The sequence below is a fragment of the Corvus cornix genome, chromosome Z, assembly GCF_000738735.6.
Source record: "Corvus cornix cornix isolate S_Up_H32 chromosome Z, ASM73873v5, whole genome shotgun sequence".
In the NCBI taxonomy this organism is placed as follows: domain Eukaryota; kingdom Metazoa; phylum Chordata; class Aves; order Passeriformes; family Corvidae; genus Corvus; species Corvus cornix.
This window is the reverse complement of record NC_046357.1, coordinates 60,392,788-60,410,608: the sequence shown is the minus strand read 5'-3', so window position 1 is coordinate 60,410,608 and position 17,821 is coordinate 60,392,788. Positions and strand designations below refer to the sequence as shown.

At 35.0% G+C, this 17,821-nt stretch overlaps 1 long non-coding RNA gene across 1 annotated transcript in view; it reads right to left on the bottom strand.

The window, feature by feature from the left end:
- Nucleotides 1–17,447, bottom strand: part of LOC104685187 — a 75,181-nt gene extending 57,734 nt beyond the window's left edge. The window contains exons 1-2 of the long non-coding RNA XR_002044016.2: nt 17,101–17,447; nt 5,313–5,607 (exon numbers count right to left, since the gene is read on the bottom strand). This is a non-coding gene — a long non-coding RNA (uncharacterized LOC104685187). The remainder of the gene's footprint in view (nt 1–5,312; nt 5,608–17,100) is intronic.
- Between the last annotated feature and the right edge of the window lie 374 nt (nt 17,448–17,821).

The following is a 17,821-nucleotide window of genomic DNA, read 5'->3' as shown; positions in this document are numbered from 1 at the left end:
GCCTGAGTAAGCATGCTTTTTTAAAGTTACTATAGGCAGATCCAGAGATGCCTAAGGTCAGTTTCAGCCTTTTATAACCTGAGTTCCTTGCAGGTGTCTTACATTCAATATAGAAAATTGAGGTATCTCTTCATGAAGTTAGATTGCCTTTTTGCCAAACTAAATATAACATGGTACTATTAATTGGATCTCTTCAGTATATCCCATACAAACCAGACGATGTTACTTCACAATATGTGTTCAAGGGCTGAAATAGTTAATAAATTGTTATTTGCTTTTAGGAATTGGAAGGGAATGTAATGCCATTAAGAAACCTAGGCCAACATTGTGCTTAATCCAAAGTTAATCTGAACCTGAAATCTTTAGCAATTTGAAAATGTTAATTTTCAGGCAAATCCTAGTGTAATTCTGGATAAAAATTGGCTTTAGCTAAGGATTTAGAATTAGTTTAAATACACATAGATGCTGGCACAAAGAAATGAACCTTAGGTGATTTTGAGATAAAATATTCAGTCCTTAAACAGGCATAAAGTTTAAGAAAAAATAAGTAAGCAAATAAGAAGTACAGTATTTATCTTGATAAAGGTAGAGTTTTAAAATATTATCAAGCTGAAATATTGTAAAACAGGATTTACTGCAACAATAATTTAAGGTAATAGCAAAGATGTCATTTAAGCAATTTGCAAATCGTATATTTCCTTGCTGTGTTTGCAAGATTACCTTGTGAATCATCAGGAACCATAACTCAAAAAGCTTTTGATTTACATTTTCTTGAGACCTAAAGGCAAGAAAGGGCACTATGGATAAGATGAATAACTTGACGATCTACTAGCTTCAATAAAGGCTGCCTTTTCCCAACTGGCTCAAGTTAGCACCTGATACATTCCTGCAAACTACCATATAGATATACTGCATGGTAAAGGATTGTGTCTGGAACAGTCTGTGAGAAGTTTTTACATTATATTCATGAGTAAATATAATTATGGTCCTGAGAGTGCAAAACCCGAGACTGACAAAAGTTCTGGATCATGAATACATTGGTTAAAGTAGTTTTAATAATTAAAATGTGGTTTTCAAACCAACTTTGTCTAATATTTCTGTCTACACCACAGGTTTATTTCTGTGGGAGTTGAACATTTCTGCTGAATGTCTGCTTCATTCCATTCAGGTTCAGCTCTGTCTGCAATTACTGAAACATCAGCACGCCTTCTTGTAGCATATTAAGTAGTGTGGCTAACATCTGTTCGGTAGTTATTTCTTCTTTTGTTTTTATTCTCAAAGAGAAAGAAGAAGAACACTGGGAGTTTATTTATTTATTAATTTTATTATTTTCCCTGTGTCTTTGTGGAGATTTCCAGAATATGCTACTGTGGATTTGCATTAGAAATCAGGATCAGGAAAGAAAGCATCCCTGTACCTGGATTAGATAACAGTGAGGATCTTGTTGGTCCTCAGTTCCCAGGGGACAATATTTGTAAGAATAAATAAAAACCGGGATTTAATCTTAGAGAACAAACATACACTGTGCTAAAATAATGGAAGTGCTGACACCAGCTTTCACTGTAGGGTAAAAGATTATTTGTTCAGTAGTTTGTGCATAGTCTACTGAGTTCCATGAAGATAAGGAAAGCATCTGCAAATTTGTCTAGCTTCCATATGGCAACCATGTAAAAAGGGAAAGCTAGGTGTGATGCTTTCAAGTAATCTATGCTGTAGGGAAATCTGTTATGTGGGTACATAAAGTCCAACAATTTGCTTCAGTTCATGTAACTCTTGCAAATATACATGCCATAGAAGAAAGTATGCTTATTCTGGAAAATAGTGCAAAATTGTTTTTGATAAAAACCTGTGCTTAAGGATACAATCTATGTGAAACGCTTATGCTAGAAAATATCAACCAGCACTCTTCTGAAAAGAGGTTTCCAATTGAGATTTAAAATACTTTTTACCTCTGCTTGGACTAGAAATAATAGAATGAAGCTTGCAACATCTTTGAATAATGTATTCTACTATGACTGGATGCTTAGGACACACATACATTGATGGCACACAAAGTTTGTCCAATTCCTTCTGATTTTCCTACAATTCAATTTTTTCATCTTTCAATTTCCTGCAATTCATTCTCATTGTTGGGTAGGAAAATACAGTTACAGCTGAATATACCTTATCATTCATTGGAATCTAGCAGTTTCTGATGCTCAGCTAACTCCAGAATGAATCTGCAGAGTCTACAAGGGCTTGGTATTGTTTTCAGGAAGTCTAAAACTCCTATAGGCATTGTGTATGACAAGAAATCTCTCCACATTTATATGAAACTCAAAACTTCCCTTTATGACCCTGCTTCTTAAACAGTAACAAATTTGAAATTACTGTGATTCCTACTGCTCTCTGTAACAGAAGGGAATAATGTAAAAAATTTTTATTTTACAAATGACAGCAATCTTATCCAATTGTGAACTTGAAAGCTGCAGAATTATTACACTGATGGATTTAGTGTGAGAGCATTCTTGCACAACTTGGACTGTTGCAATGTAAATGTAAATAATTGTGTGTTATCTACACTTGGAATGCCCAAGTTTACATATTTCAGCTTTCACCAAGTCCTAGGTGTTCATGGTCCACTTCCCACAAAGCATAAGCTTTTTGATGCCTGTTGATAGGAAAAGAGAGAAAGGAAATGGACTCTGCAATTTTGGTTATAAAAAAAAAAAAACAAAAACCAAAAAAAATCCCACCATAAAACCCTCCCTAAAAAGCCAAGACCATAAAAAACCCAAGCACTGGTGTCTTTCATCAAATGGATGATATTCACTATTAAATGTGAAATTACATGATAAAAATAATACTTCATTATATTTTGAGCTTGATTCCCTCCAATATTTTCCAACATGCCCTACAGGGAAACTTCAGAACGTAGATCACTTTAAGAAAATAACATGTGGTGCATGCTGGGTATTTCTTTTTCTTTTTCAAGGATGATTAAGGGAACCTTTAATATGAAACTTATAATGTCAGAAGATGAAAAATTATTTTCTATGATAAGAATGAATATTCTAATATTTCTTTCAGAACAAAAAGCTATACTTCAATCTTTCCGTTATAAAAGGAGTTTTGTTAGGAGGCTTTTTGTGCTATTTTTTTTTTTTTCTTTTTTTTCCTCCTAACCATCTTCCCTCACTGGACAACTAATGCATTCTAGCAAGAAGGTATACTGTTCAAATGCTTCTTGGTAGCACTTAACATAGTCATAGCAGTGAATGAGAAGCAGTGATTACATGCTAACTTGAGAGGAATAAATGATACTTCTACTCCATAAATTAGAGAATTCCTCCATTTCCAAACAGAAGCACTTAACAGAAAAGGTTTACAAGTGCAAAAATATCCAGTAATTGTCCACAGATGTCTTTGTGGATGTTGTCTTACACTTCAAATCTTCAAGAGACCTCCCAGTAACTAGGAACTTAACAGGCAAACTGACAGACTGCTCCAAAGGGGTTAGTGGAAATAATTTGTCATGCAGCGATGTGTTAGCTGCAGGGGTCTCAAAATACCTGGCATTCAGTCAAAAGCACTTTGAACTCCAAGTTCTATTATCACTTTGGCAAGCAGAAACTTTTGGGAGCGAGGTCCTAGAACAAGAAAAATCTAAGTTTCTCTGCACAGATGTCACTTCTAATGAAATGTTTCTGACATAAGACTTGTTTTGAAGAATTCATTTCTATGAATAATACTCAAGCCTCTAAAGCAAACTATTGTACTAGAGGCATATATTACAGGTCTTGGATAATTTTACAATAAGAAATGCATCGAATCAATTATATAATCAAAACAAAATCCTTGGAGTGATGTTTTCCCATATTTATGTTATCTGGATAGCCACTTGTTATTTCTTCTCAGCAGGCCCATTATGAATGCAGATTATGTGAAAGAAAACACAAAAGTCAGTGGGTTGCAAGAAACTGGAATTTTTCTTTTTATGGACATTGGCCTGGAGCTGTTTGAATACCAAGAAATTTATCCAAAATTTTTAATGTAAAACCAAATTTCTTTTGGTTGTCTCCTTTTACTATGAAACTGAACATGGCTGAAATTTTTGTGTGGGCATGTGCAACAAAGGTTAAGCTACAGAAAAACTGATGAACAGTCTGTCCAGACGAGTAAACTACATACTGAAAACCGTAATACAGTTGCTATATTTTTCTGAGGGATTTACTCTTTTTTAAGTATTCAATAACAGATGAAAGAACACTGACCCTTTCCTTCTTTCCTTCCTTCCTTCCTTTCTTCCTTCCTTCCTTCCTCTCCATCTATCCCGGCTGTCCCCTAATTTAAAAAAAAAAGAAGGAAAAAACAAAAACCTGCACCATAAGCAGTGAGAGGGAAACTGGGAAGGTAAGGAAGTGGGAAGATGAAAAAAATATTCCATTAACATTGGAAATGGCCAAATATTCAACCATTTTTATGAACTTCCTGCTCTGTTTGGAAACACAGTGACAAGCTGTAAGGATGAGGAAAACAGAAGAATGGTGGTAAAAAGAAAGTGTGTTCCTCAGTTGTGCATTGTTAAACTACTTACAGGCAAATATTGGTGTAAGCCCACAACTGTGATTAGTGACATTTGTTATGACAATGCAGTATTCTCTTTTCTATATTTGAGATATGTAACATAAAACTGAAAGCTGCAGATGATTGGTTTCAATTTCTAACAGGGGAATATTCAACTGCTAGCTAATTAGAAATTAATTTTTTTGCAGCTATAAGATACTGGAGCCCTCTTACAAGACTCAACAAGTTCTTTGAAAAATTAGTTGAAACTAAGAAATTTAAAATGCTCCAGAAAGCACAACTGAAGCAGGGAGCAAGGGAGATATGACATGAGTATATGACAGCTGGTGACTCCAGTTGATTTTAGATTGACAGCAGCAGGCAAACTGGGAGGGAAAGAAGCCTTCAGCAGCTCTGCAGAAATACAAGAGCTTCTGTGCCGTTATTTGCGCAAAGTATTCTTCAGTTTTCTGTGGAGAATACAACCATAATTTATAACAGAGAATCTCATAAGTTTCAGAAAGCCTTTGGAAGAGCTCTCTACTATTGTAGGAGATGGTATGACTACTGTGAAATAAAGCATAAGCATAGGAAAAGAGTTTAGTCTTAAACACTAAAACATTCCATCTGAAACACATTTTAAAGAAGAGAGGTCACAATAAAATAGAAATGGCTGTATTTATTACATGACTTTTATGGATCAGATACTCCAGAAGTGCATGAGATTAAATATAAAAGAGGAAGAGTAGAGAAACATATACACTTACCTCAAAAGATTCAGGAGATTAGCAATTAAGAAACACATATGGAGGGAAAACATGCAATGGAGTTTAAGAACCACTCTATGATCTAAGCTCTTAATGATTTTGGAACTAGATCTGGGAGTGCTCTTTCCAGTAAATGGTTCTCCTCTGGAGCCTTGGTTGTTCCAAAGTGGGATCAACATTAATTCCTTTTGAAGTTTTCTTTTGTCACGGTGAACAAACTCACAAACTGGCAGAGACTTCTCCTAGTGTCCCAGAGAAGCAGCCTGAGCCCAATCTAGTTTTCCCCATACCACAGCTGAAAAAAAAAGCAGAGAAGATGAAGTCAAATAATAAAGTACATAAGTAGGCATTTTCTTAATGTTTGTCCTTTTTACTTTTTCAGACTTAACTGTTAGATTAGCTGCACAGCTTTCTCAGATGAAGTCTTACCTCTTCGAGTCCTTTGTTATTTTATGCTGACCACAGGGGAAAAACACAGTAATTTTAGAAAATTTATGGTGCTGGTACATGTGCACATCAAAGATGCCATCACAAAAGCATTATCTGTTAATTGTATCTTGAAAATGGAAAAATTAACCTCATTAGGTTCAGATTGCTGTTTGGTAAACATAGAAAATGTCACATGACAAGGAAGTTTGTCGTCCACTGGCTTCATGGGCAGACTAAAGGAGGAACATGTATTTAGGCAGAGACTGGACAAAAAACGTCATCTAACTACCTTCTCCTACGAGAAAGTGGAAAAATAATCTGGCGTCTCAAAGTTTTGGAATCCAAGCAAGGGACATTCATTTTACCTAGTGATTACTTACCCAGAAGAAATTATTATACTTAAGGGTGGTTTTTTTCCACTCTGTTCTGCTCCCTGACTGTGCACAATATGAGTCTGTAATTTCCAGTGAGAAACTCTTCTTGTTTGGCCTTATTTCTTCCTGTGACAGCAGTCTCCAAATTTGCATGAACACTTGATATGACCACTATATCCTGAGTCCTTTCATGAGGCAGCCTGCCTGCAGGACGAGGAAGCCATCTTAAAGTCAGTTGTGTTCTATTTTTTTTTTTTTTCTGGGTTAAATATGAGAGCTAGTCTCATTTCCTTCTTACCCTGAAAATAGACAGCATCTCAGCAAACCTATGCGACAATTTTAGATTTTCTTAAATGGGTCAATTTGGGTAAAAATGGACCATTGTAAAAGGAAGAAGTATCCCCTCTAACACATTCTGATTGCCTCAAGCAAGCAAAAGCTTGCTGCATTTAAATTGGAGGCTTTTCCCTCTGCCTCTAAAAAGCTTTATTTTAAGGTGTGGTAACAGACTGTCTGTAGGAGAGCAGAAAGATGATTTGTCTGGGTCTTCAGGAGACTCTGTAAACCTTTGGATGTGTAATAAACTAATATCACCTATTCATGAATTTTTAATAGAGTTCCTTAAGCACCAGAGCACACACAGCATTTACCATGAACATCCAGAGATCTAGCTTTTGATGGGAATTCATCCAATACTTTCAGCAAGTGCACTGCACCTGTAATATGCAATTTTGGCAACTGATTCTGATGGTACCGATAAAGGAACTACATTTCAAAAGTGCACATTTTCTGAGGTACACTGCTTAACTCCTTGTCTTGCTTCTGATGACCAGAAGTTGAACTTCATTAAAAAAACCTGTAACCCAGTTGTGAAATAGTGACTATATCTCTGGTGTGAGCTAGCCCATACCGCTTGCAAAAACCAGCAACTTTCAAGTAGCATAAATAAAAGACCCATCTGCTCTTTGGTGTAACTGTTACCTTAAAAATTTAAAAAGAAAGGAAAAAAAAAAGATTTTCCTTCTATGCATTGTGAATGATCAATAAAGTCAACTAAAGAACCCCACAGGTTTGGAAAATAAACGAGAAGGAAAAATTCCCTTTGTTCCCTGTTTATCAAAATGCACAATGAGTTAAAACCAGTCCATCAGAAGGGCACCTCTAAACTGGGCTTTTGGTAACCACTTCTGAGAAGACAATTAAGTCCATTGTAAGATGCCGAAGCATCCTGCACTGTCACTGAAAGCTTGAACTTGTTTGCCTAACTGAAATAGCTCTGTCCCAAAGAAGGAAATCTCGACTAAAAAGTATTTTGAAGTAACAAAAAAGGTAACAAATATAATGGCTTCCTTTTAGAGGAACTCTCCTATGTAACGCCAAAATGCTCATGTATATTCAGTCCCAAACCATGTCGTTATCCACTATGACAACAATTTTGAGCAAGACTTTAGATAACTGTCTCTGCTCTAGTCATTATATACTATCTGACTTCAAGCTAAGTCTGTGAAGCAATGAAATATTTCAAACATTTTTCAATGTATGGCTATTTAAATAATTTTTGAAGCTTCCCACTTGTCTTTCATTGCTTAATTACTGTAGACATTAATTTTTCCTAAAGGCTGCTTCTCTCAAACTTCCCCTTTTATATTATTTTTATTTGATATTATTAACAATTAAAATATTTTATACTTATTAAATATATTTTTATGTATTAAAGTGTTAAAATTGTATCTATACCATAGCTATATAATATGTTATTTTAAAAAGTAGATGCATATCAAAGTATTTAAGAAAAGTGGACTCTAGGTGCCTGAAAAATGTTGACTTGTTTTCCTACGAAGCAAAAAAAATTCAAAATCATATGGCTATGTGAGATATCACTTAGTCAAAAATGGTGTCTTGTCTGTAAACACAATTTTGCAGCAGTCTCTGGAGAGCTACACAAGCTGGCTTGTGCTATGCAAAAGGAAGGAGAAAAAAATCCAGGGCATTCATAATTTAAAGTTGAGTCAGGAGAAAAACATGATTCCTAAACAAAAAGAAAGAAGTTAACAGAATTACAGAAGGGGAAGGATAATGACCAAATCATTGTGGAAAATACATATTTGTTTCATGAATTCTGTAGAGCTATCATTTTCAGTGCTTGAGGATTAGATCTTCTGTTCACACTTGCTAAAACAGTTTATTGCTGCAATAATTAACAGGCTTCGGGAATTAAATATGACTTAAAATTAGAATATGATACTATCCTGTCAGGATATTTGATTATATTTTATCAGTATATTTTCCAGAGCAAAGAACACGCTTCCAAACTTTCTTGAGTTTTCCACTGACTCAGTTCCATTTCTGCTTTTTTTTCTGTTTCAGAGTGCTAAGAGGTCTGCAGCCAGTACACCCAGAGCCTGGGCACAATGAGAGTAGCACCCAGGAAAGGGAAGTCAAGCACATACTGCCAAAAAGATGTCAGCTGCATAAGTCATGTTAAGATAGTGATATATTAGTTTTGTTTACCATGGTGTTCTGGGGATGGAGAAGAATCCCACCCCTTTTCTGGCTTCTAGCATGACAAAGGAATTAAGGAGACATATAACATAAATTTCTGTCAAGATTCCTTAGGAGATTAGAACAGCTTAGATGTATTTCTCTGCTTGGATTTTTGTGTCTAAATCCTGCAATCTCTATAATTCCATCCTTAAAGCTTCAGGTGTCCAGATTCTAAATTTACCAACATGTTTTCATATCTGTTTTATATATCAAATTTGGTGTCATTTGTAATTCAAGTAAAATGTGAGTGCATTTAGAAATTTTAATGCTATCTATTTCAGAGGCTTTTGATAGCTGCCTTGAGAGTGCCATCTATGAAATGAACTGAAAGTAAACAAAATGCATATTGTATCAGACCTTATTCAAGAATAAAACATTTCCTAATATAGGTCTAACATGTAAATAATTTGGAATAAACAAAGACAACTCACATTAATTCTGTCACTTTTTTTGTAGCTCACATCTCCCTTATGGAGAAGTGTTATATTTCCTTTGTCCATATTCTAAGCAGATCTTTTCTGTATCTCTAATATATGTACATGTACATGTTTCTTCTTTTTAATGCTACCCTATTACATTATTTTCTAATCAAGAGATGGCTAAACTTATTACATGGATTGTTCCTCAGTCATAAAAAAAAAAAAAAAGCCATTTTCTTGAACTACTATTTATGTCAATAATCAGTACCCTATGGCTGCTACACATTAGCATTTCATTATTGCTCATCTCTCTGTGCTTAAGTGTAATAAAGTGTGTAATTTCCCTGGAACCGTTCACTGAGCTTTAAGGTGTGAATCAATTTCATATGGTCCACCACTGCCACACTGAAGTTCCAAAAGTGTGCTTACCACAGCCATGAAATGCAGAGCGAATGATAGCATAGGGATAATTTTGTTAGCCCCTGAGAATTTTTTGTCCCATTCAGTCTATTTAGATCAGTGCTGAAAATGTTTACTAGGCAGCACCTGTTCATACAGAATCTTAATATTCTATCTACTCAAAACAATCCAAATAGTTAGCATAGAAGATGATTCCATGAAAGTGAATATTTTGCATGGTCTCCTTAAGCTAAACTTGTTGCATAAATATTATTTCCTAGCCCTAAATTTTCTATTTGCTGTTCACTTCTTATATCCGAGACACAACTACTAGGGAGAAAATAAACTCAGTGCCAGCTGAAACTAAGATATATACTAATAACTACAAGTTGGTTATAGACAAGAGAATTAGACAAATATTTTACTATTCCTCACTTGCACTAATCTTTTTTCCTTTGTGAAGAAACATCTGTGTGTACCAACATGGTCTGCAAGTATTGCACTGGATGATGGAGGAGTTAGTAGAGAATCTTAGTAACACTATATAATGCCTATCTTCCACCTATTGGTTGATCCCAATTTTCTGAGATCAAAAACCACGACTATAACTTACATGGTGTAGAATAGAATGGCTCCATAGCAAAAAAATGAACAGTTTTCTCTGAGAGAGTTTGTCATCCAATAGTATTCTTCACACATGACAGATTCAGAGCAAAAATTGAAAGTTACCTAGATATGCTTAGAAATACAATGTTCCTGTTTGCTTTTTAAATCTAAAATGGACTCAAGAAAATTGCAGAGGAGATACCAAATTTCTTGCTCTGATTCTCAAATGGAAGTATAATTTAAAAATAGGTCAGTTTCTCTTTAAGAGTAGATGCATTAAATAGCATTAGCAGTATATTCTTCCCCTAGAGTTAGGGATATGAGCTTTACATATTCTGGTGCTGCTATTAAAAATGAGGTGTTGAGTTTAAAGTTTAGGTATGGATTTATGTTCTTATATAATTAGACCAGTTTTAAAAAAGGAAATTAATTAATTAATTGTGCAGTTAATAAGTAATGTTTTATTTAGGATAAATGTGCTTTAGATTTTGGAAAAATTAATACAGATCAAGATTTTTGTAAGGGAAAATCCTCCTTCTGTAAAATGAAACAAGATTATTGGCTAGAACCCAAATCCAGTGAATTTCCAGATTTTTCTTTCCCAAAACCATGTGCTACCTGACTGAAAAACTGTTGTTAAGCACTGTCATTCCTTTTCCCCCACTAGGGCTCAAGCTCTATTCCACGATGACTGAGCCAGTGGCTGTGCCAGAGAGCACTGAACAGTGAAAAGCCAGCACACTAAGCACTAGCAATTTCCACCCTGGATTCCACTCTCACAGGGCCCAGATTTGAGGATTTTTCCGAGTAATGCATATGACAATGAGGAAAGCAGGACCATGGATGCATTGTATTGTCTTTGCCATTTTCTTCACCCATTTTAAAATGAGGAGGAAGTCAGAGTTCTTATTTATATAAACCACAGGTCCCACTTAGCACCAGTCTAGAGGAAGATTAATTTCTCTGCAGAGCTGAACTAAATGTGTGAGGTTTGTGTTACAGTGTGAGGGGCCACTGCAGAAATGGTCTTGACAAAGTGTGCGAGCAATCCTGTAAGACTCTAAGAGCTGTTTCAGTGTCTACTGGATGCTAGCTGCACCAAGTTCTTAACAATTTGCCACTCATTCAGTCATTAAGAGGTGAATTAATCAGGCTGATGTGGTTTTTTCCTTGTCATATTTCAAGTGGACTTCATAATGTTTCACTCCACTGAATTCAATCCCTATTGGCATTACAATAAATTGACTCAAAGTTTGGGGTGCAACATAGTTGTAAGACTAAACATCTACATTTAGTGTTTGGGATTTTCTGTGGGCTTTTACTTGTTTCTTTTAAGATTTTACTGCTTGTTATTCATGCTAATGAATGATAACCTTGACAAGACCTTTGCATTCATTCCTCTGATTATTTGGATAAAAAGCAGAAAATGCCCTTCTTTCTATTCTGGCTAGCCATACAGCAAAATCATGAGCAGCATACCTCCATCTGTACAGGACACATGCTTTGGTGGCAGATAAAAGCACAGCATTATAGACACTCCAGCTGTAGTAAGCTAGAATTTTAACTCAGGGGAACCTGTGTCAAAGGTAGCGCGAACAATGCTCTATCCTAGAAGGCTGAGAGAAAAAGCATAGTATTTTGTTTTGCAAGCTCAGTACACCATTTAGTTTGCATTTCCTAAGAGGAAAATGCCTATAGAGAGGTGACCAGCATATAAGGTTGTAATACAAAAGTTGTCACTACCAAATGGTGAGAAAGCTAAGTAAGGGTCACACTCAGAAACTACTGCAAGTGAAAAGTCCATAGGGAGGAAAAACTCCTAAAACCTGTATTGTGGCTAAGATATTATTTAGCCTTCATGGATTAGGTTGAGTCCAGGAATTCTGGAGAAGATAGTGGAGCTCACAGAAAGACTCTGAAAGTGATCCAGTTTTACAGGTAATTATTTTTCAAAATATTTCACTACCTACTTTCATAAGAAAGATTACCTGGCTCCCTTGGAAGCCTTGTAAATGTGACATTTTTTGTATTGGCAGTAAAATGTAGAATGCATCTGGAAGCTCATGTGTGATGTGGAGTGTGCTTGGAAATCCATGCATACTCTCTATAATTAAACACAAAAATAATGAACACTGTCTTTTTAATCCAGTTTTGTTTTGGGAAGTAATGCTTCATTTAAGAAGAATGGATAGTATTTAGGGAAATAATTGCTTGTTATATTTTCCTGTGCCTTGAAAAAGTTGATTAAATCAGAACTATATCTTGACAAAACATAATGCCAGCAAATCACAACAAATGTTTATCTACTTTATCTCTTTAAGAAGACATGAAGTAAAGAAATGAGAATGTTGAGCATGATACTTTTCCTAAATGAAAGCTTATCTAAACTGTCATGTAACATTTAAAAAAAAGCTTTTTAAAACTCTGATGGTGGATAGAGCTCTCTGGAAAATTCTTTCTATAAGCTTGAGTGTTTTGGCTGTTAGTATAGTGCAAGGTTCAATTTACCTATGCAAGATTGAAATAAGTCAATTTTTCATTGTCTTTAGCCTATTTGAGAAGTCAGGTTTTATATTTGTTCACAAATATGAAATTATTTCATTCACTATTTAAAATTACTTCACCAATTATTTGGATTAAAAAGAAAAGGAGTTCTTTCATGCTACTCTTTCATCAAATATTTAATATGAATGTTTTATATTCACTCCAGCTAGTCTTAAAAGTTACACTGTACTTATTCTATGCTTTGGTAGAAAGTCCTAATGTTTCTCAAGCTTTAAAAAAACGGTTTTGCAGGTGTTCTTTTTTTTATTGTTGTAAATAAAAGTCACTTAACAAGTACAATTACTCTTGATCAATTGCATTTATTCCCCATCTAAAAGATAAAGTGAAGTGTGACCATGGGCCTTTGCAGAAATAGTTGGTTTCAAAAGGCTTCCAAAAAAATAGTATTTTTTCCCCCTCCATTTACATGGGGATTTTTGTAAAAGAGAGAATCTTATAAAGTCTCTAAGTTGGTAAAATGACACTGATTTTGTAGTTATAAGACCCTTCCTAGTTAAATAATTATCTTCTTCACAATGACAACTCACGTAACAACTGGGTAGCAATATGAAAAGAAAATAGGATCAAGAAGCAAATTTCTAGAGCAATAGGTTATTCTTTTCAATAAATGTGGAGCCCATTTATTCCTTCTCTCTGCCCCCTCCTTCATGAGTAATTTATCTTGAACTGGGTTCCTGTTACCAGTAATGCCTTCTTTTAAGTGCAGAGTTACATGATGTTTTCCAAACCATGGAACAGACACAATGGCAAGGAACAGATACCTTTTGTAAAGGACAAACAGCACAGTGTGGTGTTTAAATCGTGCATTAGTGAAACTGCTTCAGAAGGAGCCAGCGGGTTTAAGTAATTAGCAACTAGTTCGTTAGTTTTCCATCCTGAGGCAAAGCTGACAATGGATAACTATCTAGAAAAGCTTTTTGACATGAAAATGGCTGCTTCCATAGGTTTTATTTTGAAGACTTAATTGTTTACTGTAACAATGTTTAACTTTTGAAGAATCTAGGCAAGAAGCATAAGAGAGGCCCAGCTATTAGGAGCCAATTATGACAGAAAACTAGTTATGTTTACCAGTATATATGAACTGGCTTTCTAGTAATCAGAAGAGTACTTTTTATTTGAGAAATCATTAGTAAGTAGCATAGCTTCATCTTTCCTGCTGCTATGTGATATTTTATTTTCTTTTAGCCATCTAAGCATTTCATGTCCAGACCAAGGTTATCTGTTGCTAGTCCATTATTAGTTAAGCATCAGGTACTTCCATTCTTACCTGGTCTAATAACACAGAGCAGAAGGAGTAGCTTGGGGTGGTTCCTTACGTTAAAAAGCAATTTCACCTTTTAAAGACTGTTATGAATATTCAGAACAGAAAAAGATATCTAAATAATCCCTTATTGAAAATAGTATTTTGGCAAGCCAGTGGGTGAAAGTATGAACTGAATTAAAATCAGTACGCTAAAAGAGAAGGATACCAGTAGCTTGTAGATAAATTAGTTCATTTAACTATACTTAAATATCTGCCTACACTTTTATCGTAAAAAGAAACATATGGTAATATCCTCATGTTCCATGGCAATATGATAAAATTAGACACTCATTCCATAACAGTAAAATAAAATAATGGAAATTTCTAAAAGTTCTGAGAGCATAGTGTTTTTCTCTTTTATTAGTAATGGCTTAAATTAATATACACTGTAATTGTAGTTACTTCTTGAGATTTACACCAGCCTCTAATCAATTGTTAACCTTTCATATGAATGTACGCTTAAGAAATCATTGACTCCCTCTTTTGCAAATGTTATGTATTATAATTGAATTGTATGCTTGTATACTTGTATACTTAGGACAAAACAAGGCAGCAAACAGCAGAAAATAATAATGAAAATAATGGTGCTGATAGTAAGTATTTATCGGCATAGGCTGAGGTACAAGAAGACCCTACAATTTAAAAAATACTGTATCATTTAAATTTTTTTCGAAATTGTTGACGTGAACAACAGTTTAGTCTGTCAAAAGAAAATGTCATCACAGACTGTTGCAGAAATTGGAGTTTAAGTGTGTAAAAATATTTATTTAAATATATAAAGTATTTATATATTTATATAAATAAATAAATATATTTCCTACAAGTGTTTCTTTTTTGTGTTCTTCATGCTTTCTCAAGGTTTTTTATATCCAATAATGAAATAAAATTATATTACCTGATAAACAAGAGATTAGGAAATCCAAATTATAAACAGCATAGCAAATAATTCATGAGGAATCATTGTCTAGAATTTGTATGTCTAAAACAATGAAATTTCTTTTTGTAACCTTTTCAAATATACAAAAAGATTGCAGTTGTTTCACATACGAATTTATAATAGGAAAGTCAACTAATAATTTTTAATAAGTCAGTCATATTGAAGGGTGCACCTTGCTGTGATAACTGTCTGTCCTCATTTCCTTGTGATTAAAACAAACAAGCTTAGAGAAGCTTATGAACCATTAAGCAGATAAAAGACAAATTAAAATTTAGACTCTTTTGAAGGTATGGCCTGTATTGCAGGAAAAGGCCTTCTATATAAAGGACTTTTATTTCCAGGAAGACAATGAATAAACTCTTCAGGACTGTTTTTCCTTCTAACCAGCAGCTAAAAGGAGGAACAACTTTTCTCACACTCTTGCAGACACCAGTTCTCAAATTCTGCTGCCATATGTGCTGGAAACTCTTTTTTATTTGCATTTTACATAATCATCCAGTTTTACTAAGGAGAATCTGCTGTCTGCCTAACCCTTTGCAATGTACCCTACAGTTTTACTTTGAAAAGATTGGCTTCATTTTGATATGCTGACATTAATCCATAATTTGGTTGCTTGGAAGGGATTACTTTAATCACCAGGGGAAAGTGTTCATAATTCTTTTGAGTTTAAAATCTGGTCTAAATTTTATATTTCTTGTACATATGGGGTTTTCTTCATTGTTCATAGTTCATGATGACAGTAAACAAATACCCCTACAACACCTATAAAAGCACAAGAAGTTGTGAGTTTTAAGCTCTCATATCTGCAGTTAAAAGAGACAGGTTCTAGGTACATTTAGAAAGATGTGGGTTTTCATGTAAAACTGTGTAGGGAGTATCTGACTTTGATATTACTGATTCTACTTTCAATTAACATTGGAACTTGAGTATTCTTTGGAGTCTTCATTTAATTCCTCCATCAAAACACTGGTTTTGATGTAAACACTTTTCTGCCTTATTATATCATGTCAAAAAAAGGCTCACTTCTGGGTGACGGTGAGTCCTGAGATCTCAAAATATACAACGGGGGGTTTGCATTACAGCTTACTCTCTGATATATTGACTTAGGAAGTAGATCTCTTCAAAACAAGTCCCTGAAAATAAGTGTATTTTTCCACTTGTACATTTACCATCTTTGATAAATCCAAATGAGAGCTGAAGAAAGTAATTCAAAAGATATATTCATTTGATCCATGTCTGTACATAGAATCTGCTGAATATATGCTCTACAAGGGATAGCACAGAGGTAACTTTAAGACAGTTCAGATGATTCTGGTCTAGCTTTGAGAATAAAGAAAGGATATACCTGACTCCTCATGGTCGAAGCTATCATTTTTGCAGTTGGTGAATTTGGATGCTAGATTTTTTTTTCCCTTTTTAGTATCTATTTCTTTTGAACAGAAGTTTTCCTTCACTTTGGAGATAACCTCGTCTGGTCACATTACCTCATTGCAAGTCGAATAGAAAATAGCAATTATATAATTAATTAATTAATTATAAATAGCTATCCTTGACTGGATAAGATGTCTCTCAGTTAAGGATGAAAATGTTGGTCTACAGTGAGGAGAACCTGAAGGTTCAGTAAAGCATCAGGCAAGCATACCCTGAAAATTTACTGTGTCCATGTCTCATATATACGTGAACATAAAAATCTCCTAGACTCACAACTACCTATTTGTAGATACAGTTTTGTTTTCCAGGGTCTTGTCCTTGTATGAAAGGAGGATTGCCTCGGTCATCTAATGCATTGTAAGTAGGCTTATTACTAAGTGGTTTATACCAGGCAAATTTCCAGAAATATCCCTCTGCATATTTCCTTTCCCAAGAACATGAATGTTAACTGAGTGAACTAGTGGAAGGTACAATAACTGTCTTGATGTGACAAGGATAGGCTTGCAGTTCAGTACTTTCAGATCTCCCGCACTGAGGCCCTCATTCCAAATTGCCCAACTGTAAAAAAAACAGGTTCCGAGTAGGAACACCTGTCTGCCTTATTCCCCCCAGCGCTATGCTGAGAATTAGGGCCTTCCATGACTTGAAATATCAAGATCATCCAGATACTTTTTAAAATCTTCCCCTAAATGCTTTGGGGACCAGCTCGCCGCGGCTTCCCCAGAAATTCACCTCTAGGACTCCCAAGAAAAAATTTCACATGTATTTATTCAGCACTTACTGAGAGAAGATGATCCAGCAGTTCCTTATTCAGCTCAAGACGTTCTTCTGTACAGCCATCCAAAATGTAAAATTATCCTGATAAAACCCTTCTGCATTTGTTTCTCAGTCTGTAGATCTATGGCAGTCTTTTGTGACAGATGATGACACCCTATTTTCCAGCTGCGCAGGAGATCTTGTAGGTAAAATGTTCTCATTTTCATGTTTCTCCCATAAAAATGGCATGTTTTCTTGTGCAGGGGATCATGTTCAACATTTCTGATCAGTACGAAGTGAAGCACTAGAGGAAGCAGAATTCTTTTAAGACTTTTTGGCTCTGAATAATCACGAAGAGCCAATGGTGCCAGGAATAAATTACATGAAGAGAAATACTTTGAGCATAGGAATGGAGCTGTGAAAACCTCACTAGAATTGGAATGCTCCAGAAGCACAGAGAACAACTGGAGAAGGTTTAAACAGCACCCAGCTTTTGGGTACAGACATAAGACTACAGAATAAGGGAGTTATTGCAGTTTAAAAAGCTGCAAAGCTTCAGTCCTAAATGGCTGTGTGCTCCTAGCTCATGCAAGCGCACTAAAATATGTTAGTGTAGCAATGCCTAGAAGTAAAAGAAAAAAAAAGGAAAAAACCCCAAATCAACAAATCTCAATGTGCTTTCTTTTTATCTGAGCCATACAAACTTTTTGAAAGACAATTTGGGAATATGGAATACTCCATATTCC